This window comes from Notamacropus eugenii, chromosome 4 (assembly GCF_028372415.1).
Source record: "Notamacropus eugenii isolate mMacEug1 chromosome 4, mMacEug1.pri_v2, whole genome shotgun sequence".
Classification (NCBI taxonomy): domain Eukaryota; kingdom Metazoa; phylum Chordata; class Mammalia; order Diprotodontia; family Macropodidae; genus Notamacropus; species Notamacropus eugenii.
This window is the reverse complement of record NC_092875.1, coordinates 300,255,144-300,281,448: the sequence shown is the minus strand read 5'-3', so window position 1 is coordinate 300,281,448 and position 26,305 is coordinate 300,255,144.

The following is a 26,305-nucleotide window of genomic DNA, read 5'->3' as shown; positions in this document are numbered from 1 at the left end:
GGAGACTGAATGATCATATCAAGTATGTCATTCATGGAGATTCCTTCCAGTTATGGGTTAGACCAGAAGTGATGTTTCCAAATTCTGGAATCTCATTTTTTCACTTCTTATTAGATTGTGAGATACTTAGGGGTAGGTTGTTTGCCTCTTCCTGTATCGCTATCACTTAGCATAGTGTTTGACACAGAGTGGGGACTTAATAGAGTCTATTAATTAATTAATTCATTTATATTGATTGACTGTAATGGTGATAGTCCGTCGTAGATCATGTCCACACCAGGGATGGTAGATAGTGTAGGTAAGGCATAGAATTATGAAAGTATGATGCAAATCTGAGACATAAATCCACTTAGGACAGAGACAGAAATTTGGCTTAGCAGGTGAAAGAGATGATATACTTTCTCTCTGGGCTTGGGTCTTTTCTCAGTCCTGACTTGGCTTTGTTATAAATGGGAGAGATTTCAGAGTTGTTTTATTTTTTTAACTACGGAACGTTGGTTCACTTACTAAAACTGAAGCCCAAAGTTACTGGGCAATCATTAGGAAAAAAAAATTATTGCTTTGTATATAGCCTAGTTTTCAGAAAAACAAATCTATAAAAGTATATTCAACAGATAATCATGAGGCACCATGAGGTCTCTGTCCTAGGGGGAGCAAACCTGTTTTAAACCAAAGAATTAGGAAAAAAAGACCAAGGTAGAGATACTTAGGGAAGGGGAAAATTTTAATGCTGAAGGGCATTAGCTATCTGGGCTGGTCTTACTATTTCATGCCTATCTAGACCTAAGATACTCTAGGTCTAGGGAAAATACGCCTCAGATTTCAGAGAGCAAAGCGGGCAAAGTTTCTATGAGTTCTGGGATTTGTTACTGCTTACCTTAAAAAGCTGAATTAAAACAATAACAACCACAATACCACATTATCTTCCCTAGCAGAGGTTTTCAGCTGAGCCAAAAGCTAGAAGTAGTGAAGAAAATAGCAAAAATTTGACTACAGAAAAATTCACAAAGTTCCAGAAAGCACTTACATTGAATTAATATCTGCCCACCTCCAGCAGAATGTTGTGGAATATCAGAAAGTAAATACTGTGAAGTCTGAAAGAGTAGATGGGAACAGACCCATCATTCATAGATGACAAAATGAGTACATATCCCCATTATATATAATGCTTGCTCATGGTTTTATGTAGATTCTGCATATTATTTTTAATGAAGGCTTCATTTATTCCTATGCTCTCCAGTAATTTCAATATGAGTGGGTGCTGCATTTTTGTCCAAAGCTTTTTCTGCATTTGTTGAGATAATCATGTGGTTTCTGTTAGTTTTGTTGTTGACGTGATCAATAATGCTGACAGTTTTCCTAACATTGAACCAGTCCTGCATTCCTGGTATAAATCCTACTTCATCAAAGTATATTATTCTCATGATAAATTACTGTAATCTTTTTGCAAATATCTTATTTACAATTTTTGCATCTATATTTATTAGGGAAATTGGTCTGTTTTTTTCTTTCTCTGTTTTGGCTCTTCCTGGTTTAGATATCAACACCATATTTGTATCTTAAAAAGAATTTCCTTCTTTGCCAATTTTAATTGAATTCACTTGTAAATCCATCTGACCCTGAGAATTCTTCCTAGAAAGTTCATTGATGGCTTGTTCAATTTCTTTTTCTGAGAAGGGATTATTTACGTATTTTAATTCTCTTCTGTTAATCTGGTCAATCTATATTTTTGTAAATATTCATCCACTTCAATAAGATTGTCATATTTGAGGGGGCGGAGCCAAGATGGCGGAGTAGAAAGACGCACATACACATAGTTCTGAACCCACAACCCATAGAACATCTGTATAAAGTAACTCACAGCGAATTCTGGAGCAGTGAGGCCACAGAACAGTGGAGTGAAGGAGATTTCTGTTCCAGAGGGACCTGCAAATCTCTCGCAAAAGGTCCGTCATGCTGCCCAGCCCAGCCCTGCCGCGGCCGCAGCACTGAGAGGAACAGATCAGAGCAGGCTTCAGGGACGGGATCTCCAGCAGCCGTGCAGGTCCCTTCACCCACAGGTGACAGGGGTCTGTGAGAGGGTCTCCTTGGTGGGTCAAGAGGGGAGTGGGGTGCCCCCACAACTCAGGCCCCCTCGGGAGGCAGAAGCTGAGGCAGCGGCAGACCAGGGCTCCCCAAGCAGGCAGGAGCCTGGATCCATTGTTGAAGGTCTGTGCACAAACCCCCTGAGGGAACTGAGCCTGAGAGGTGGCCCTGCCCAGACCTGAGCACCTGAAATTAATCTCACACTGAATAGCAGCCCTGCCCCTGCTGAAGTCCCGAGACTGGGGAGAAGCATTTGAATCTCAGACCCCAAGCGCTGGCTGGGAGGATTAGGAGGTGAGGTGGGTGTGAGGAGAATATTCAGAGGTCAAGTCACTGGCTGGGAAAATGCCCAGAAAAGGGAAAAGAAATAAGACTGTAGAAGGTTACTTTCTTGGTGAACAGGCATTTCCTCCCTTCCTTTCTGATGAGGAAGAACAATGCTTACCATCAGGCAAAGACACAGAAGTCAAGGTTTCTGTGTCCCAGCCCACCCAGTGGGCTCATGCCATGGAAGAGCTCTAAAAGAATTTTCAAAATCAAATTAGAGAGGTGGAGGAAAAGCTGGGAAGAGAAATGAGAGACATGAAGTCAAAGCATGAACAGCAGGTCAGCACCCTGCTAAAGGAGACCAAAAAAAATGCTGAAGAAAATAACACCTTGAAAAATAGGCTAACTCAATTGGCAAAAGAGGTTCAAAAAGCCAATGAGGAGAAGAATGCTTTCAAAAGCAGAATTAGCCAAATGGAAAAGGAGATTCAAAAGCTCACTGAAGAAAATAGTTCTTTCAAAATTAGAATGGCACAGATGGAAGCTAATGACTTTATGCAAAACCAAGAAATCACAGAACAAAGAGAGAAGAATGGAGAAATGGAAGATCATGTGAAATATCTCATTTGAAAAACAACTGACCTGGAAAATAGATTCAGGAGAGACAATTTAAAAGTTTTGGGACTACCTGAAAGCCATGATCAAAAGAAGAGCCTAGACATCATCTTTCATGAAATTATCAAGGAAAACTGCCCTGAGATTCTAGAACCAGAGGGCAAAATAAATATTCAAGGAATCCACAGAACACTGCCTGAAAGAGATCCAAAAAGAGAAACTCCTAGGAACATTGTGGCCAAATTCCAGAGTTCCCAGGTCAAGGAGAAAATATTGCAAGCAGCTAGAAAGAAACAATTCAAGTATTGTGGAAATACAATCAGGATAACACAAGATCTAGCAGCTTCTACATTAAGGGATTGAAGAGCATGGAATAGGATATTCCAGAAGTCAAAGGAACTAGGACTAAAACCAAGAATCACCTACCCAGCAAAACTGAGTATAATACTTCAGGGGAAAAATTGGTCTTTCAATGAAATAGAGGACTTTCAAGCATTCTTGATGAAAAGACCAGAGCTGCAAAGAAAATTTGACTTTCAAACACAAGAATGAAGAGAAGCATGAAAAGGTGAACAGCAAAGAGAAGTCATAAGGGACTCCCTAAAGTTGAACTGTTTACATTCCTACATGGAAAGACAATATTTGTAACTCTTGAAACTTTTCAGTATCTGGGTAGTGGGTGGGATTACACACACACACATACACACACACATGCACACACACGTAGAGACAGAGAGTGAATTGAAGAGGATGAGATCATACCTTAAAAAAAATGAAATCAATCAGTGAGAGAGAAATATACTAGGAGGAGAAAGGGAGAAATGGAATGGGGCAAATTATCTCTCATAAAATAGGCAAGCAAAAGACTTATTAGTGGAGGGATAAAGAGGGGAGATGAGAGAAAAACATGAAGTTTACTCTCATCACATTCCACTAAAGGAAAGGATAAAATGCTCACTCATTTTGGTATGAAAACCTATCTTACAATACAGGAAAGTGGAGGATAAGGGGATAAGCAGGGTGGGGGGGATGATGGAAGGGAGGGCATGGGGAGGAGGGAGCAATTTGAGGTCGACACTCATGGGGAGGGATAGGATCAAAAGAGAATAGAAGTAATGGGGGACAGGATAGGATGGAGGGAAATATAGTTAGTCTTATACAACACAACTCTTATGGAAGTCATTTGCAAAACTACACAGATTTGGCCTATATTGAATTGCTTGCCTTCCAAAGGGAAGGGGTGGGGAGGGAGGGAAGTAAAGAAGTTGGAACTCAAAGTGTTAGGATCAACTGTCGAGTAATGGTCTTGCCACTAGGAAATAAGAAATACAGGTAAATGGGTATAGAAAGTTATCTGGCCCTACAGGACAAAAGAGAAGACGGAGACAAGGGCAGAGAGGGATGATAGAAGAGAGAGCAGATTGGTCATAGGGGCAATTAGAATGCTTGGTGTTTGGGGGGGCAGGGGATAAAAGGGGAGAAAATTTGTAACCCAAAATTTTGTTAAAATGAATGTTAAAAGTTAAAAAAATAAATTAAAACAGAAAGAAAAAAAGATTGTCAAATTTATGGGCATAAAATTGGGAAAAGTAATTTCTAATTATTGTTTTGATTTCTTCTTCTTTGGAGGTGAGTTTGCCCTTTTCATTTTTTATACTGGTAATTTGGTTTTATTCTTTTTTATATCAAATTGTCCAAAGTTTTATCAATTTTATTGTTTTTTTTTCATGTAACCAGCTCTTATTTTTACTTATTAGTTCAATAGTTTTCTTAATTTCAATTTTATTAATCTCTCCTTTGGTTTTCAGTGTTGCTAATTTGGTATTTAATTGGGGATTTTCAGTTAGTTCTTTTTCTAGCTTTTTCAATTGCATGCCCATTGCATTGATCTTCTGTTTTTCTTTTTATTCATGTAAGCATTTAGAGATATCAAACTTCCCCTGAGAACTTCTTTTCCTGTATCCCATAAGTTTTGGTAGATTGTCTCATTATTGTCATTTTCTTGAATGAAGTTATTGGTTCTTCCTATAATTTTTTGACCAATTTATTCTTTAGGATTAGATTATTTAGTTTCCAATTAATTTTGATCTATCTTTCCATGGCCCTTTATTACATATAATTTTTATTGCCTCATGAGCTGAGAAAGGATTCAATGACTATCTCTGACTTCCTGCACTAGATTGTGAGGTTTTTATGCCTTAATACATACAGTATTTTATGTATATATGGTCAGTTTTATGTATGTATCATATATCACTGAGAAAAAGTTTTATTCCTTTCTATCTTCATTCCATTTTCTCCAGAGGTCTATCATGTCTACTTTTTCTAGAATTGTATTCACCTCCTGACCTTTTTTCTTGTTTATTTTGAGGTTAGATTTATCAAGTTCATAGAGGGGTAGGTTGAAGTCCCTGACTAGTATAATTTTGTTGTCTATTTCTTCCTGTAACTCCCTTAATTTCTACTCTAAGAATTTGGATGCCATATCACTTAGTGCATATATGTTTAGTAATGATGTTGTTACATTGTCTTTGGATCCTTCCAGCAAGATGTAGTTTCCTTCTTTATCTCTTTTGATTAGATCTTTTTTTGCTTTTGATTTGTCTGAGTTTAGAATTGCTACCACTGCATTTTTTTAAGCTTTTTTATTCATATAAATTTATTTATTTTCAGTTTTCAACATTCACTTTCACAAAATTTTGAATTTCAAATTTTCTCCCCATCTCCCCTGTACCCCAAACCCAAGGCAGCATGCATTCTGAATGCCTTTTCCTCCAATCTCCCCTCACTTCTATCATCACCCCATAACCCTCCCTTCTATTTTCCTGTAGGGTAAGATAGATTTCTGTACCCAAGCTCAAGCGTCATTTATTTTGCTTCAGCTTTTTACTTTTACCCGCTGTGTATCCCTCTATTTCAAATACATTTCTTGTAAACAACATATTGTGGGATTATGTTTTTTAATCCATTCTGCTAGCCACTTACATTTCCTGGGATAATTCATCCCATTTACATTCACAGTTATGATTATCTGTATCTTTCTCTCCATTCTATTTTCCCTCCTGTTTATTTTTTTATTTCCCCCTTCTCCCTTCCCCTATTCGAAAGAGCTCTAATTTTGACTACCACCTCCCTCAATCTTCTCTCCCTTCTGTCAGTCCACCTTCCTTTACTTTCCCTTTTCCCTTACTATTTCTTCCATGCCTTCTAATTACTCCCTCCGTTTTCTTTCCCCTTTCCCCTCCTCCTGCCTGTTGAGCAAGTTAGATTGCTATGTTTAACTGAGTATGTTATTCACTCATTGAACAAAATCTGATGAGAGTAAAGCTCAAACAAAGCTCAGCTCCCTCCCTTCTTTCCCTCTACAATAATATATTTTTGTTCCTCATCATATGATGTAATTTACCCTTTTCTGTCTCCTCTTTTCCTCTTCTCCCGTCACAATCCTTTGGTATCCTTTAATCATTTTTTTATCATCACAGTTAATATACAACACTCCCTGTTTCTATATATAATCGTTTTCAATGTCATAATACATATAGCATTCTCAATATCAACAAATATATATGGGAGGATATAGGGTTGTAAACAGTTTACCATGTTGAATAGCAAGTTTTTCTTTTCTTTTTTTTCCGGTTTATCTTTTATGCCTCTCTTGAGTCTTGTATTTGGAGATCAAACTTTCTGTTGAGCTTTGGCCTTTTCATCAGGAAGGTCTGTAAATTCCTAATTTCATTGAATGTCCCTCTCCTTGCCTGAAAGATTATGCTCAATTTTTCTGAGTAATTGATTCTTGGTTGTAGTCCAAGTTCCTTTGACTTATGAAATATCATATTCCAATCCCTCTGATTTTTTTATGTAAAAGCTTCAAGGTCTTGTGTGATCCTGACTGTCATTCCTCTATATTTGAATTGTTTCTTTTTGTTTCCTTCAAACTTTTCTCTTTAGCCTGATAGTTTTGGAATTTGCCAGCAATGTTCCTTGGCATTTTCAATTTGGGATCTCTTTCAGGAGGTGACTGGTGGATTCTTTTGATGACAGTTTTGTCCTCTGGATCAGGGACTTCCAAGCAGTTTTCATTGATGATTTGTTGGAATATCCTGTCCAGGTTTTTTTTTTCATCTTGGCTTTTTGGTAGACCAATAATTCTTAGATTTTCTCTCCTGAATCTGTTTTCTAGATCAGTTGTTTTTCCAATGAGGTATTTTAGATTTTCTTCTATTTTTTTCACTCTTTAGATTTTGTTTGACTAATTTTTGATGCCTCATAAAGTCAATAGCTTCTACTTGCCCATTTCAAATTTTTAACAATTATTTTCTTCACTTAGTTTTTGTACCTCCTTTTCCATTTATCCAGTTTTCCCTTTTAAGTAATTATTTTCTCCAGTTAGATTTTATACCTCTTTGTCTTTTGGCCAATTTTACTTTTTAAGGAGCTGTTCTCTTTAGTGAATAATTTTTTTCACTTTTTTCAATTGTATTTTTAAAATCATTGATCAATTTCTCTTCTACCTCTGCAATCTGACTTCTAAAATCCTTCTTGAACTCTTCCAAGAATTGTTTTTGGTCTTGAGACCAGTTCATTTTCCCTTTTGAGGTTTCAGATGTGAGTATATTGTCAGTGCTGTCCTCTTTTGAATTTGTATTTTGGTCTTCTCTGTCTCCATAATAATAGTCTATTGTCTTTGCTTTTCTGATTTGCTCCTTGCTCATGGTGATTGCCTTTTTACTGTCTTTTAAAATGAATCTCTGCTTCTGAGACACAAGGTGCTCTTTCCCTCATTTCTTGTGCTGGGAGCTTGGGGCCTGGTTACTGGGTTTATGTGTTGTGGACTCTGGTTTTTTAAGCTAGAAGTTATATAAACTTCTATCTTACCTCATCCTGAGCTGGCTGGTGTTTGCCAAGGCCAAGGCCAGGTGAAGTCTTTCTGAGTTTCCTCAGGTTACACTGAACATTGTGGCATGAGGTGTGGTGGAGGGGTGGTCTCACTACAGGTCTCCTGCTCCCCCAGTTTTGTGCTAGAGCACAGGGAGGCTCAATGGCTGGTGAATCCCCATCTGAACTGCTGTCTGCCCAATTCCCCTGGCTGTGCTAAGGCACTTCTGGGGTCTTGGTGTTAACACTTACAGGCTCCACCCTTCTCATGCTCAGGATCTCCTGTTGTTCCACTGAGGTAGTGCTTGCTGGGATGCCTCTGGTCCTGCACTGTTCCCTTCAGTCAAAGCAAGAGGGACTCTTCTCATTGATCTCCCTAGTCTCTTGAGCTAAAAATCTGCTGTACTCCTTCTGTTAGCTCCACTATTCCAAGATTTTTCTGGGTCAATATTTTCTGGGTTTTTCAAGGTCAACAAGGGGCACTTAAAGTTTACTACACCATCTTGGCTCCCAGAAGTGCAAGTAGATAACAATTAAATATTTATTCTATGGGCTGATAGCTCCAAGAGTGGCTGCTACTGCTACCATGGACACTGTGCTTCTCTCACTCCATGCCATAGGACTCCTGTCCTGTGCTGAGAGGATTGGGAGTCCATACTGCCACTTCTGATTCAGTCTTCACAGGTCATTCCTACTCTACTATGGCCAAGTCTGTGCCAGTGCAGCCTGCATGCTCTGTGCTCCCCCAGCCCCATGTAATACATCTTGCTCATTGACCTTCTGGGCTCTCCTGGGCTGTAAATATGCCACACTCTGTCTTATAGTGAATGTTGCCACTGTAAAATTTGTTCAGGTTCACTTTTCAGAGATATCTGAAGGAGTTTGTGGAAGAGTTCACTCTGCCATCTTGGCTCCACCCCCTATTTCTCATTCTTTGGGATTATAGAAAATTATGTTAATTGCACTTTCACTTAAAAATTTAAGTTAATACCTCCCTTTCCCCCACTTTGATCCTCTCTTTCTCTGGGTTATACAACTCTGTTTCTCTCAGACTTTCTTTATGTGACATTGTTTCTCTAATTATTACCTTCTTGCTCACTTTCTTCAGTTGGTGATAATAGTAATGATATAATATAGGGCATTTTAGGTTTGTAAAGCTCTGCAAATATTATCTCACTTTATAATGACAATTATCCTGAAAGATGAGCATTATTATTATCTCCCCCTTTACATATTAGGAAACAGAAACAGGCACTTGACTTGCCTGAGGACATATAGCTCCTAAATATCTGGGACTGCATTGGAACTCAAATCTTTTAGGCTAGAAGGCTATTCGTTCTAGTAATTTAGATCACAAAACCTTTACAGCTTAGTAGATAACCTTTGAGAGATCCTGTGTCTCCCAAATTCCATCACTTTGTGACCTAGCTGTGGGGGAGTTTCTTTAATTTTACTTGTGCAAATACTCAAATCAGAGTCATAACTAGGACTTCTTAAAACACCTGTAGTATATGACTTATAGTGAGGAATAGAGTGAATGTGGAAGAGAATAGGGACAGAAAGCCTAGGAGACAGTTATGAAGATTCTGGGAATTCAATCAGGTAGAGCGGATTGGTGGGATCAGAATGACAGTGGAGAATTTTGCCACAGCTTACCATCTGGTTATTTACTATCTATCTTACCAGATAGTAAATATCTGTCAAAGCAGTTGCTAAGCTCTATTGTTTCTCAGTATAGACCATAGAATAGAGAAAATAATCCTGCATTTGGAGTTAGAAGGCCTGTATTTAAAATCCTGGTTCTGTCATTTTTTCCCCTAGTGACCTTAGGAAATTAACACTGTCTCTGGATATCAGTTTTATTATTTTTAAAATGAGAGGGCAGGATGAGATGGCCTCTGAGGTCCTCCCATCTCTGAATTTACATTTCTATGACAGAAAGTGCTATCAGCACCTCCTAAATATGGTGATCTTTAAATTTGGTGTTCTCTGGCAAAGACACAGATCCCATGGTCTAGCTATAGTTCAGTCTCATCTGATGGCATACAGTTTTTCTCCCTGAAAGATCCCAAAATTGAAATCTATTTTCAGCTTAGTAGGGTCTAGCAGAGGTTGCATTCCATTGGTGGAGCCTCTGAAGATCCATAACCATTTCCCCACCATGATTAGTCATAAGAACAATAATTATTTGTAATTAATATGACCTTTGTAAAAATATTCCTTCTGAAGTTAAACATCATCCTCCTGAAGCACTCTGACTAGATTAGGGAGAACATAGGAGACAATTATCCCTTTTGATGTAGGTCCATGCAATTCACTTTTTTGAGCTGTCATAGCAACCTTATGGCTCACACTGAACTTGTACTCAACTTCTGTCCCTTGAACAAGTACTGCTATTATATCAGATCTGTTTCCTTTTTACTTGTGAAATTTCTTTACTGATGCCAAACTCTGGACTTAACACTTCTCCTTGTTAACGCTGACTTTGTTAGTTTAGACCAATGTTTTGGATTGTGAAGCTTTTGTTTTTAATTTTGTTTCTTTCATGAAACATACACCCTCACCCCAGCTTTGAATGAATTTGCAAAACTGATGTTTTGTTATCCTACTAAGTTTATGTGGAAGAAATGTAAAAGAGCATATGTGTCTGGAGTATTCAGGCAGAAACCCAGGATGGAAAAGTATGTCTTCAAATAGTAGGAAAAATGAAAAATGTAGGTCCTAGAAAAATGACCATATCTGGGAATCTGTCACAAAAAAATATATTTTTGCCCCCAAAAGTTATTCTTGATTGAGATCTAGTCAAAATGGTCCTTTCAATGCTGTATACTAAATGCACTTAATCTCACATATATCAAAGTAAGAGTTTTGTTTCCAGCATTTTAAGTACTTTCAAGCAAACTAGGAGGGAGTTATTAGGGCAAGATATTTCTTTATTAAGAAGAACTGAGATGAATCACAGTCATGATGCCTACGACCTTGTATGACTTTGCACAAACCAAATTAATTTCTCAGAATCTCAGTTTTCTCATTTGTAAAATGTTGGTGTCCCAGGGACTATTCTACACCTGGTATAATGGATTACCAAGAGCTTAAGGGTTTAAATAAACTGTCCTTTTACTTATAACATATTCTAATACTTTCAAGTAGAAGAAGTTCTTGGATGTTTAGAGATGATAGTACATGTTTGTAATCACTACTACCAGCCTAATTATTGCTATTAGTATGCTATAGGCAGTGGATCTCTTGAGTTCAGGAGTTCTGAGGTGCAGTAATGCTAAAGCTGATAGGCTGTTCACATTGATTCTTACTCCAGTCTCGGGGTGGGGCAACACAAGGAGAAGTAGAGAGAAGTGAACTGATTGAGGTTGGAAATGAGCATGCCAAAGCTCCTATGTTGCTGTTGTGTTTGCAATGTACTTGGCTAAGTAGGAGGAAAGAAGAAGGAAGAGAAAGGAGGAGGAGAAGAAAAAGAAAGAGGAGGACAGGTAGGAAAAAGAGAAAGGGAGTAGAAGAAGACAGAGGAGGAGGAAAAAGGAGAGGAGAAGGAAGAGGAAGGAAAATTGGAAAAGGAGAAGAGGGAGAAAGGGAAAGAGGAGAAGAAAGGGAGGAGGAAATGGAGAAAGAAAAGGAGGAGAAGGGAGAGGAGGAACAGGAGGGGGAAGAAAAGGGAGAAGAGGAGAAGAGGAAGGAAGAAGAAGATTCTTAGGGTGGGTAAATAGCAGTGCAAAGGATTAACAAAATAATACCTTCTAGCATGATAGTTTGGGACAGCTAGATGGTGGAGGAGATAGAATACTAGACCTGGAGTCAGCAAGACTCGTCTTTGTTAATTCAAATCTGGTCTCAGACAATTATTAGTTGTGTGACCCTGGACAAATCACTTAATCCTGTTTGCCTCAGTTTCCTCATCTGTAAAATAAGCTGGAGAAGAAAATGGCAAACCACTACAGTATATTTATTTTGTTTTTAATTCAATCAATTGTTTTAATACTAATTTATTTTACATCACTTTGTAACATGTCCAATTTTTCTCCCCATCTCTCCCCTCCCCCCACCCCTAACACCTTGCATTCTGATTACTCCTTCCCTCAATGAGCCCTCCCTTCTATCACACTCCCACCCTTCTCTTATCCCCATCTTCTCTCTCTTTTTGTAGGGCAAGATAAATTTCTATACCCCATTACCTGTCTTTCTTATTTCCCAGTTATATGCAATAATAATTCTCAACACTTGTTTCTAATACTTTGAATTCCAACTTCTCTCCCTCCTTCCCTCACTACCTATCCCCACTGAGAAGGCAAGCAACTCAATACAGACTAAATATGTGTTGTTTTGAAAAAGACTTCCATAGTAATCATGTTGTGCGATACTAACTATTTTGCCCTCTTCCCTACTCTATCCCTCCTTATTTTTTTATTCCCTCATTTGACCTTGTCCCTTCCCAAAAGTGTTTATTTCTAGTTACTCCCTTCTCCCATTTACCATCCCTTCTATCATTCCCCTCACACCACTTGTTGCCTCCTCCCCTACTTTCCTGTAGTATAAGATAGGTTTTCATACCAAATTTAGTGTGCATGTTATTTCCTCCTTAAGTTATATGTGGAGAGAGTAGTTTCACTTTTCCCCCTCTCCTTCTCCCTTTTCTCCTCCATTGAACAAGATTTTTGTTTATCTCTTTTATGAGTTATAGCCTGCCCCATTCCATTTCTTCCTTTCTCCTCTCAGTATTTTCCTCCCTCACCCCTTAATTTTTGTTTTATTTTGTTTTGTGGATATCATCTTTTCTGATTCAACACAGCTTGTACTCTCTGGCTATCTGTGTGTGTGTGTGTGTGTGTGTGTGTGTGTGTGTGTGTGTACAATCCCTCCACCAACCCAAATACTGAGAAAAGTCTCAAGAGTTATGTTTTCTTTTCATGTAGGAATGTAAACAGTTCAGCTTTAGAAATCTTTTATGATTTCTCTTTTCTGTTTACCTTTTCATGATTCTCTTGATTCTTGTGTTTGAAAGTCAAATTTTCTCCTCAGTTCTGGTCTTTTTATCGTGAATAGTTGAAAGTCCTCTATATCATTGAATGACTCTCTTGAAGTATTAAACTCAGTTTTGCTGGGTAGGTAATTCTTGGTTTTAATCCCAGTTTCTTTGACCTCTGGAATATCCTATTCCAAGCCCTTCGATCCCTTAATGTTGAAGCTGCCAGATCCTGTGTTATCCTGACTTTATTTCCACAATACTTGAATTGTTTCTTTCTAGCTTCTTGCAGTGTTTTCTCCTTGACCTGGGAACTCTGAAATTTGATCACAATATTCCTAGGAGTTAGTCTTTTCAGGTCTCTTTCAGGAGGTGATTGGTGTATTCTTTCAATATTTATTTTGCCCTCTGGTTCTAGAATATAAGGAGAGTTTTCCTTGATAATTTCATGGAAGATAATGGCTAGGCTCTTTTTTGATCATGGCTTTCAGATAGTCCATAATTTTTAAATTATCTCTCCTGGATCTTTTATCCAGGTCAGTTGTTTTTCCAATGAGGTGTTTCACATTATCTTCTATTTTTTCAGACTTTTGGTTTTGTTTTCTAACTGCTTGGTTTATCTCATAGTCATTCATTTCCTTGAACTCAATTCTCTCTTTCAGAGAAATATTTTATTCAATGAGTTTTTGAATCTTCTCCTCCATTTGGCTAATTCTGCTTTTTAATGCCTCCTCCTCATTGACTTTTTGGACCTCTTTTTCCAATTGAGTTAGCCTCTTTTTAAATGTTTTATTTTCCTCAGCATTTTTTTAGTTCTCCTTTAGCAAGCTGCTAACTCACTTTTCAAGCTCTTCTGTTGCCTGAAATCAGTTTAAGTTCACTTTGGAGGCCCTGGAGGCAGGGTTCTTAGCTTCCTGTGACAGTAAGCCTTGTTCTTCCTCATTGGAAAGGATGGGAGGAGACACCTGTTCACCAAGAAAGTGACCGTCTTACTTTTTTCCCCTTATTTGAGCATTTTCCTATCCAGTTACTTGACTTCTGAATCCTTTGTCAAGAGATTAGACTCAGCTGCTTGGCTCCCCTGGGTTTTGGGTGGGCAGAGCTGTCACTTAGGGCTGAGGTTTAGATCAGCTGCTCTCTATCACCAGAGGCTTTAAGCTGAATTGCCTGGACAATGGACCCAGGTTGCTTTCTGGTCTCTGTAGCCTCTTGCAGTCTGCTGTTGCCTGAGACTATTGCTGGAGGAACTCCTTCCCCTTCTTGCCCCACTGGGAAAGTCCTCCCACACTGACCTTTGGAGCTTTCTTTGTTGCTTGTGGGGTGAGGTATCTGGGACCTTCCCTGCTGGGGATTCTGCCTTGGGGGCTGTTCCTGGAAACCTCTTTTGCTCTGTTGTTCTATGGCTTCTGCTGCTCTAGACTTTGTTGAGAGTCATTTTTTACAGGTATTTTGTGGTCTTTGGGGGAAGGGCTAGAGTATATGTGTCTTTCTACTCTGCCTTCTTGGCTCTGCCCCCACCACTACCATATCTTTGCCAAGAAAACTCCCCAAATGAGGTCATAAAGAGTGGAACATGACTGAAAAAATAACTGAAAGTATGATGTTAAAATAGTCAGCAAGGACATTCTCTCTAACCTCAGGACCTCCTCTGGCCCAATGGGTCTAGAGCAGGTTTATTGTCAAGGCAGTATTCATACCACAGATATGCCATGTGGTTTTGCATCACAAAGTATAACAGACTCTCCACATAGAAGGCAGAAAAAAAACAACATTTATCCAGACATCAGAAAGCCAAATCTATCATAGTAACCAAGAAGTCATTACACATTAGCATTTCAGGGGACAATGCTATTATCAAGCATTTCTCTTACCCCCTTTCTGGGGCCTTCACACACACAATACTCAGAAGGCTAGCTACGCCTTCCTGGGTCCTCTCTCCTCCACCCTAACTGCTCTCACCAAATTCCTCCTAGCTCTGCTCCACCCTTCCTGTTCCACCTGTTCAGCGAGCTCCTCCCACCAGATGTGACTTAGGCTTCCATGTGATTTAAGAAGGTTACATAACCCTATTAATGAATGGGAAAGGTCTTCAAAATCAGCAAAAATACATTAACAGTACAGATGGGTATCAGATTAATCCACCTGTGGCCAAATTTAACTATAACAGAAATTTACCACAATTTTGTTGCTTTCATAATCCCAGTTAATATTGTATGTGTGTGTATACATGTGTATGCATATGTGGTGTGTGTGTGTGTGTGTGTGTGGGCGTGTGTGTGTGTAGAGGTAACTCAAACCTCTCCAGTTACACAAATATTTTATTTTATTTTATTTTTTATTTTTTATTTAACTTTTAACATTCATTTTCACAAAATTTTGGGTTATAAATTTTTTCCCCTTTTGTCCCCTCCTGCCACCACAAAACACCAAGCATTCTGATTACCCCTATAACCAATATGCCCTCTCTTCTATCATCCCTCTCTGCCCTTGTCTCCATCCTCCTTTTTGTCCTGTAGGGCCAAATAACTTTCTATATCCCCTTACACATATTTCTTGTTTCTTAGTAGCAAGAACAGTACTCGGCAGTTGTTCCTAAAACTTTGAGTTCCAACTTCTCTTCCTCCCTCCCTCCCCACCCCTTCCCTTTGGAAGGCAAGCAATTCAATATAGGCCATATCTGTATAGTTTTGCAAATGACTTCCATAATAGTTGTGTTGTATAAGACTAACTATATTTCCCTCCATCCTATCCTGTCCCCCATTACTTCTATTCTCTCTTTTGATCCTGTCCCTCCCCATGAGTGTTGACCTCAGATTTCTCCCTCCTCCCCATTCCCTCCCTTCCATCATCCCTCCTACCCTGCTTATCCCCTTATCCCCCACTTTCCTGTATTGTAAGATAGATTTTCATACCAAAATGAGTGTGCATTTTATTCCTTCCTTTAGTCAAATATGATGAGTAAACTTCATGTTTTTCTCTCACCTCCCCTCTTTTTCCCTCCACTAAAAAGTCTTTTGCTTGCCTCTTTTATGAGAGATAATTTGCCCCATTCCATGTCTCCCTTTCTACTCCCAATATATTTCTCTCTCACTGATTGATTTCATTTTTTTAAGATATGATCCCATCCTCTTCAATTCACTCTGTGCACTCTGTCTCTATGTGTGTGTGCGTGTGTGCATGTGTGTGTGTGTAATCACACCCAGGACCCAGATATTGAAAAGTTTCAAGAGTTACAAATATTGTCTTTCCATGTAGGAATGTAAACAGTTCAACTTTAGTAAGTCCCTTATAACTTCTCTTTGCTGTTTACCTTTTCATGCTTCTCTTCATTCTTGTGTTTGAAAGTCAAATTTTCTTTGCAGCTCTGGTCTTTTCATCAAGAATGCTTGAAAGTCCTCTGTTTCATTGAAAGACCAATTTTTTCCCCTGAAGTATTATACTCAGTTTTCCTTGGTAGGTGATTGTTTTTTTTAGTCCTTGTTTTAGTCCTAGTTCCTTTGACTTCTGGAATATCCTATTCCATGCCCTTCAATCCCTTAACGTAGAAGCTGTTAGATCTTGTGTTATCCTGATTGTATTTCCACAATAATTGAATTGTTTCTTTCTAGCTGCTAGCAATATTTTCTCCTTGACCTGGGAACTCTGGAATTTGGCCACAGTGTTCCTAGGAGTTTCTCTTTTTGGATCTTTTTCAGGTGGTGATCTGTGGATTCGTTGAATACTTATTTTGCCCTCTTGTTCTAAAATCTCAGGGCAATTTTCCTTGATAATTTCATGAAAGATGATGTCTAGGCTCTTTTTTTTGATCATGGCTTTCATGTAGGCCCATAATTTTTAAATTGTGTCTCCTGGATCTATTTTCCAGGTCAGTTGTTTTTCCAATGAGATATTTCACATTCTCTTCCATTTTTTCATTCTTTTGGTTTTGTTTTGTGATTTCTTGGTTTCTCATGAAGTCATTGCCTCCATCTGTTCTATTCTAATTTTGAAAGAACTATTTTCTTCAGTGAGCTTTTGAACCTCCTTTTCCATTTGGCTAATTCTGCTTTTGAAAGCATTCTTCTCCTCATTGGCTTTTTGAACCTTTTTTGCCAGTTGGGTTAGCCTATTTTTCAAGGTGTTATTTTCTTCAGTATTTTTTTGGGTCTCCTTTAACAGGGTGTGGACCTGCTTTTCATCCTTAAGTTGCATCTCTCTCATTTCTCTTCCCAGTTTTTCCTCCACCTCTCTAACTTGATTTTCAAAATCCTTTTTGAGCTCTTCCATGGCCTGAGCCCATAGGGTGGGCTGGGATACAGAAGCCTTGACTTCTGTGTCTTTCCCTGGTGGTTAGCATTGTTCTTCCTCATCAGAAAGGAAGGGAAGAAATATTTGTTCACCAAGAAAGTAACCTTCTATAGTCTTATTTTTTTTTCCTCTTTTCTGGTCATTTTCCCAGCCAGTGACTTGACTTCTGAGTTTTCTTTTCACCCCCACCATGTCTCCAGATCTGCCCAGCCAGCGCTTGGGGTCTGAGATTCAAATGCTGCTTGCCAATCTCAGGCCTTTGGGCAGGGGCAGAGCTGCTATTCAGTGTGAGATGAAGTTCAAGTGCTCAGGTGGGGGCAGGGCCTCCTCTCAGCCTCAGTTCCCTCAAGGGGTCTATGCAGAGACCTTCAACAATACATCTGGGCTCCTGACTGCTTGGGGATCCCCTGTCTGCTCCGGCCTCCGCTGCTACCTCCCGAGGGGGCCTGAGTTATGGGTTCACCCCAGAAGACCCTCTCACCAACCTTTGGGGCCCGTGGGTGGAGGAACCTGCACGGCCACTGGAGATTCTCTCCCTGAAGCCTGCTTGAGTCTGCTCCTCTCAGTGCTGTGCAGCCAAGGCAGGGCTGGGCTTGGCCCTGGGTCCAGTGTGCGACTGACCTTTTGCGAGAGGTTTTCAGGGCTCTCTGGAACCAAAATCTCTTCTGCTCTGTTGTTCTGTGGCTTCTGCTGCTCCAGAATTTGTTGGGAGTTCTTTTTTACAGATATTTTATGGGCTGTCAGTTTGGACCTGGTGTATGTGTGTCTTTCTACTCTGCCATCTTGGCTCCACCCCCCTCCACACATATTTTAGCCCAGAACAGTTGGAGTAGATTAAACTCAAATGGGAACAGATTCCTTTGAGTAACATATTCATTTAGAAAACCACAAATTAACACGATCTATGCTTTATTGTATTTTGTTTATTTTATTAGTGCTTTCCAATTACATTTTCATCTGGTTCTGGCCATAACTGGGAATTTTATGACACATGTGGCTCATAGGCATAAATTTGATGCCTCTGAACTAGATGACAATTGAATTTCTTTCAGCTCTAAATCTGATTCCATAAACTGAAAGAAAATATTAGTAATAATTATGCAACAGATGAATATACATGGAATTTTCATGGTTTTCACTAAAGAATGTTTACCAATAGGGAAATTATGAACAAACTGTAACTGTTGCTAGATTTTTAACAATTTCTTTTTATCTCTCCTCTTCTCTGACCCAGAATAAGCTAATATACATAAAGCTATCTGAGATGACAAAAATAACCTTTTAACAGTGTAATATGTGTGTTTTAGTAACATTTTGAAATCACTAGACTACTTCTTTGGGATTTTTTAACTTTACAAAGTCATACCTCAGTATACCTCTCCCTATATCTTCAGAAGCATTCCATTTTATCCATATTGCTACAGAAATGGCAGTTTCCCTGTGTCATGGCAGAGAAAAAAGATCCCTTTCACAAAGAGATAATTTAGTTACTATTTCTGCCTAGAGATGTTCTCGTTCCTTTTCCCCCTCCTCTAGTGGATTCTGTAACATGTTTCTAATTATTTTGTTCATTGATATTCTTGAAAAGCATGGAAATTAAACTAAAATCTTTATTGTCCACAATTATCAAACAGCAAAACTTGACCTCAGGTTTCCTGTTTGGAACCTGTCATCGTCTAGTTCAATACACACCTGAAACCCATTTAGTCCAGCCCCTACCTCAGATTAGACAGGTTATTCTGCCAGAAGGAAATTTTGACTTCCCAAGGTTACACTTAAACCCCCAAATGGAAAAACAGTTAGGATCCTGTTAGGGACCCAAATTTCCAGCCCAAGTGGGGAAAACTGGAAATCACAGCAAATACTTTACTTATATTTAGTAAAATTCTACTCTCTGTTCTTTGTTCTGTCCTCTGCAACCATGTCAAATAACACTAAATCTTCTTTCCCATGACAACCCTTCAAATACTTAAAAGCACCTATTTTGTCTCTCCTATGTCTTCTCTTCTCCAGACAAAACATCCCAAATCATGATGAATTTTTTTTATTAATGCCAAAGATTAAAAATAATTTCCTTTTCCCAATTTTCTAGTTGGAGGTCAAACTGAGATATGAACCTGAGACATAAAAGGATATGATCAGATGTTTTAAGAGATGACCTATGAACTTTTAAAAGTATCTATAGATATTCAACTCTTATAAATTTCTAGAACTCTAATTCAACTACTCTTCTCCTATAAAAATTAAAAATTTTTAGCCTTTGTTGAAGGAAACACTTCAATAATAATTGACATTTATATACACTTCAAAGTTTTCAAGTTATTTTACATACTTTGTTTCATTTGAGACTCCCAACAAGCCACCGAGGTAGGTGCTTTGAGTATTGTTATTTCTTTTCTACAAGTGAGAAAACTGACACAGTGAAATTTAATGATTTGCCTGAGTTTACACAGCTAGGAAACATGACTCCATAAGAGCTGAATTAGTGAACATTTTGGATTCTAAGTCATCATTACCATATTGACTCTTTGTATATTCCTGTTCAGTTGTTTTCTGTTGTGTTCAATTCTTCATGACCCTTTTTGGTGTTTTTTGGCAAAAGTACTGGAATACTTTACCATTTCCTTTTCCAGATTATTTTATAGATGAGAAAACTGAAGCAAACAGGGTTAAGTGACTTGGCTAGAATCACAGAACTAAGTGTCAGAGATTAGATTTGAATGACTTTTGGCTTGGTGCTGTACCTACTGCACCATCTTACTGCCCCTCTTTCTATCATGCAAACTTACCTAATACTTGGGACAAAATTAGGAACTGTTATACTTACTTTATATACTGTATCACAGAAAGTCTTTCTAGTGATACATAGATACTAATAAAATGGATAATAACTTGTAGGTATATAGTTCTTCATGGTTTGTAAAATATACTATACACATTACATTATTTGAACCTCAAGACAAACCTGGGAGGAAGCACTACATCTATGTTCATTCCCATTTGACAGATATGGAAACTGAAGTGGATTAACAGTATAATCAAATGCCAGTGTAGTAAAAGTCCACACTTTTGTGTCACTGGAGTACCCACAAAAGTACATGATATTCTACAAAACTGAGATAAATATGGAAATCAGAATGTCGTAAATCTATGGACCAAATACGAAAATAGATGTGGACAAGTTGCTCACAGGTCTACCTTTTCCCCAATTTAATTATTGAACTATGAGATTCAGTTATGAGGTGGCTGTTTTCCTTCAGCCTTGAAGAGGACCAAAATGACATCACCATGTTGAAGTCAAGATACAGGGTGTCTCACTGTGGTTGGTCAGACCAATACAAGCTCATTAAGCTTTAACACAACTCAGGTACAAATAGTCCATATGAATACAGGGAGTGGAGATTTCTCTAAATTTGTGCATCTCATTTTTTTTAAGCTATTGAAATTCTGCTTCGCTCGTATAGCACAAGATTTTCTTTTATGAAGGCATGACATACTGGGTTGTTCTTTGCCAGTCTAACCCATGTCCTGCAATCAATTACACAGTTCTTCAGAGAGTCCTTAATAATATCCTTGTATCACTTCTTCTGATCATCCTATGAGTGCCTGCTTTGTGTGAGTTCTTTCAGGTATTTGAATGTTTGGCATTTGAACAGCACAGCAAGTCCATCAGAGTTGCACTCTCTGCAGCACAGTGTGAATGCTTGGCAATTTAGCTAGAGAAAGGACCTCAGTGTTCAGTACCTTATCTTGCCAGTAATCATCAGAATTTTCCTAAGACAATTCAAGTAGAAGCAATTCAGTTTCCTGGCATAGTGGAGCCTTGCCTTGTAAATCTCAGCTGTATTAGAAAGAGCACCAAGTGCTTTGCCACATGAGAGGAGCTTAATGGTACTCAAAGCCTCTTCTTCAGCTGGACATTTATCTAGAGAGTGATTGACTTCAACCTCAGGTATATGATCAATGGCTTCAGTATTGATTTATGATGTAATGTTGAGAACACTATGGAAATGTTCAAACTATCCCTCAAGATGATATGCATGATAGATATTTGGCCAATAAATAGTCTTTGGAAAATCATAAAAGCATTTTGGGTTGTTAATATCAGTGTAAAACTGAATTTCATTTACTTTCTTATTTAGCCAAAAATTCTGCATCACTCCAAGTTTGGTTGTTCTTTACTTTTGATGGAATTAAATACTGCCTTCTTAAAGACAGATGAACTATCCCGCTTATAAACCCTATGGAGTTCTTTTTCATTTAGGAGATTCTGAATTTTCCTCATCATTTTCATCAAATTTGTCTCAATGTTTGCTAGTGTTCTGATCCAAATAAGTAAATGGAGATCTGTACACCAAATATCTGAAAGCCGCCTTACTCTTTTTCTGCTCTACTGTTGCCAAACGTGAGTTTGCTCAGCTTTCTCTCCAAGTTAATGATGAACTATTCCCACTTGGAGAAGTATTCTAATCTGTTGAGATGATAGTATTCTTGCCTTGGGGCCACTGATTCTGCTGAATGCTAATATTTGGCTTAGGGAGGATAAGTCTACGATCAGTCCAGCACTCTGTGCTACATGTCGCCTTCATCACTCTTACATCCTCTCTCTTACATGCTCTCTATCTTCTCTCCTTACAATGACAGGGTCTACTAAATGCCAGTGTTTGCTATGGGTATATATATGAAATTTTATTATGTTTAGGTAAATGGATGACAGGTACATCTTCAATAGTAAGAGATGCACATCTTCTGTAGTAAGTGACCATTGCTTGTGCTGTTTCCAACTCCACTCCTCCCAAGAACTCCCTGCCATGTCTGTTAGTCTGTCCCTACTCTTGTATTAAAGTCCCTAAGATTATAACCTTGTTTTCATTAGGAACATTTATGATGAAGGTCTCCAGATCTTCAAAAATTTTTCTTTGACCTCATCAGAGTGCTTCATGGTGGGAGCATATACACCGATGGTAGTGGTGTCGCACTTTCCTGCAAATAGCAATCACATTGTCATGAACCTGTCATTCACTCCTTTTGGCAGGCATACCAGCTTACTGAGTAGATTAATTTTGATTATAAAATGTATGGAAGTTTAACAGTACTCCCCTTTAATGAAGCTACTACAGAGAAAAAAAATACGTGTATCCAGCTTGATTTTGGTAAGCTGACCTTCATTTTCTAGCCTTGTTTCACTCAAGACTGCCATTGGGATGTGTTGCCTAAGTTCTCTCTCAACATGAGCTATTCATCTTTCACCTCTACTGGATTTCATTGTCCAAAAACATACGCACATTCCATATGTGTGGTGAGTGGAATCATCTTAACAAATTTTTTTTTCAATTTTTTTTTGGTTTGTTTTGACCACATGGTAGAATCTTCACCAGCTGGAGTAAGCAAGCCAGGGTTTGAATGAAGTACGCAATTTTTCTAGCCCCTTCCTCACACCAGGAGGTGAGCAGTGTGAGTCTTTTTAAAAAAATGTTTTATTTGTTTTCAGTTTTCTACTTCCACATATCTTAGATGTTTTCTCTCTTCCTCCTTTTTCTTCTTTCCTCCCTCCCTTCTCCCTCCCTGAGATAGCACGCAATCTTATATAGGTTCTACACATATATTCTTATTAAATACATTTTCACCTTAGTCATGTTGGAAGAACTAAAATGAATGAGAGAAACCACAAAACATAACACAAGTGAAAATGATCTGCTTCATTCTGACATCCAGTTCCATACTTCTTTTTCTGGTTGTGGAAAGTCTTTTGCCTCAAGGACACACTGGGAATTTTTTAGGTCCTTCTATTGCTGTGAAGGACTAAGTGTACCAGAAAAATTCCTCACACACTGTGGTTGTTGTTGTATACAAAGTTCTCCTGGTTCTGCTCCTTTCACTCAGTATAAGTTCATATAAGTCCTTCCAGACCTCTCTGATGTCTTCCTGTTCATCTTTTCTTATAGCACAATAGTATTCCATTACATTCATATACCACAACTTGTTCAGCCATTACCCAATTGATGGGCATCCTCTTGGTTTCCAGTTCTTGGCCACCACAAAGAGAGCTGTTATAAATATTTTTGTACATGTGGAACCCTTTCCCATTTTTATGATTCTTTGGGATACAGCCCTAGAAGGGATATTGCTGGGTAGCAGTATGGGTCTTTAAAAAGACTGCTCAAACACTCAGGACACTGCTGAACCCTACTGCTGTTTCCAGTGAGAAGACTACCCTATGGCCTGGTTTGCCTGTGCACAGGGTTGTGACTACAACTCCCAGTGTATAGGCACCTGGTGCTTTGTCATTTGTCTGTCACCACAGGACTTTGAGTAAAAAGTAAAAAGGTATAGGTGATATCTTTTGATTTGTGTATAAATTGGATTTAAGGGAGGCAGAGCTGTGTGAAATCATCAGCTTCACTCTTCCAATTTTCAAAGTCTGGTGGCAAGACAAAGTTCAGACAACTAGTGATGGCTTACAACACAGTGGATTATCTTGGTGTATTTGATGTCTAATCAAGCTTTACAGGGCCTGTTTCAGCCACCTTCATGGCTACTGGAAGTTACTAACTATAACTCAATGTAAAATCTAATTGGTCCAATTTCCAAGTGTATCTGTGATTTCATTGATTTGGGAGTTCCCTCTGAAGATGCTGATCACAGACCTTCCATGCTGGCTTGCCTTGTGTTATTCTTGTATATGTTCTGCCATCATTTTGCCATGGTGGATCCATCTAAAATCTCAAATGCCTTCCTTGCTATCTCCTGACAGTAGAATGCCAATGAAGTATTTTGCCTCTTCAGTTATCATCCCCACACTTTCCTTGTAACAAGTCTATCTTTTCATCACATAATACTTTTGCTTGATGAGATCAGTCATACCTGTTCTCCAAAATATGTTTCAGGTTGTTCACCTGTGCCTCATCATTGCCCTCCCTATGATACTCATTTTCAGATCTTCAGAAACTAAAGTGTTGTATGTCTTACAAGCACAGAAGAAAAGTATGTTCTTCTGCTTCCAAGAGAAAATTGTAGTTAGAACCCATCAATTTATTTTTATGATTATTATTAATGACATATGATTCATTGATAGTATAGCTCATAGTATCTCCGTTGGTCTATTTATTTATTTATTTTTTGTATGGCACCTCATACTTGAATTCTACATCTGAATTTCATTTTCATTTTCCCTCTGGGGAACTATTCTTTTGAAAAATCCACTTTTAAAAGAGAAAACAATTATCCTTAACAAAGAACCAGGAATAATGCTATTGCTATGTATATCCTTATGCTCTGACAACTGTAAAATCACAATTGGTAGACTTATAAACATTACTGCTGATTTGCACTGTAAGAAAAGTGTAATTTGGTCAAGATTCACATTTAATCTTGTTCCTATATTTAGCTCCCAATTGTATCCTGTCCTTGGCACCTTTGAAAGCTATTTTATACAAAAGAGTTTTATTCATAATGAATCAGATGATCTTTATACCTCATTCTAAACTCACAATTGCTTTCAACGGACCAGGAGATAGGTAGAATGATAAAGAGATAAAAAGAAATAATAGCCAGCATTGTGCATAGTCTGGGTTACTATGCTAAGATTACTGTCTTATAACTTAGGAGGTGGAAGCTTTGAATGAGTTTCAAAGGTCACAACCTTATGGTGGTGAAAAATATTTATTCTTAATGTACAGAGTTCTTATATTTTTGTAATAACATATTCTTTCTAAGACAATAAAATATTAACTATAGCCCCTATGTTTATAAAATATGCTATGCACATTGTATGTGTATGTTGAGGAGCCCACTTTCATCAATAATATATTGCTTTTTTTCCACAAAAGTATTTTATGTTCAGCTATCTTGACAAATGATTAAATTTTGAAAAGTATGTATTTTTCTGTTTCAAGAAGTTTGAAAAATCAGTCCTAAAAACTTAAACATTAAAGTGCAAGATTTTAAGATGGTTGTTATTGAATTAAAAAGAATGACCATAAACATCGTGATTTACAAATGATTCCTCAATCACCGGGTAGCTCTCATAATAAAGACCTCTCCAATTCTCTCTTCTCCTCTCCCTTCATCTTCTTTTTTCTCTTCCCTTCCCTTCCTCCTTAACTCTATGAATTATTGTTGGTATATAATGTTTGTATAGATAAGTACCACACTGGATAATCTTGCTTTTAAATATGTAGAGTTAACTGTATAAAACCAGGAACTCAGCATCCTTAGGTTGGTCTCATTGGTTGATTGAATAGAAATTTTAGTGTTTTTCATTATGCCATTCTTCAAAGATATTCCAGAATGAGAATTAAAACACTATTACCTAAAACAAGAGAGAAAATAGGATAACGAAATTTTGTTCAGTTCTTGGTATATGCCTAAGGTTAAATGGAACTAAGAACATTCTCAGAATATACAAAGTCATGAGGAAAAGTTTCTCTACTCTCCCTTCTGAACCTATGATAATGGGTGCTTCAGTGCTTAGCATTTTTTGGATGCTTCACATGTTCAACTTTTAGGACCAAAGCAATTAAGCATAGAGTATTTGCTTCCTCATTTTATCTCCCCCAAGGAGATAAAAATATAAACCTCGAACATAGTATGCATAGAATAGCACAGACTACTGTAGCTCTTACTTCCTAGAGGGTCAGGTAGGTTCAATTTCACACATACCCCCATCAGTGTTCTCCCCTGTATTGGGATAGGGAGTTTCCCTGGCTCTGTATCATTGTCTCTATCTCCACCTATATTGTTCCTTCAGTTGTATGGGTATGGCTCCTGGCATCTCAGTTCCATCAATCACTAACAATCAGATTGCCTTTTACAAAGAATATTTAATTCAAAAGGTATAATCAGAAATGTACAAACGTGGTCCACCAACTCGTGGAAGGTATACTACCACTCTCCCTTGTATTACCTCAGTCTCTGGGGAAGAAAAAAGGATTCAGGTTCGTAGTTTAACTCATTCCTGTGCAGCACAGTCGCATTTCTGAGTTCCAAACCCACCATGGGGCTCAAATCCCAGACCTCTGGTTTCTCAGGACTTCCAAACTGCTTTGGCTTGCTGCGTGTGCCCATAATCCTGGTTCCAAGATCATAATTGCCTGATCTCTCAGGTTCTGTTCAAATCACCCAAAGCACCTGAAACTGAGGAGGATAAACTACACAGAACAAAAACAATCATCTCCAGACTCAGTTTTCAGAGTCAAGATA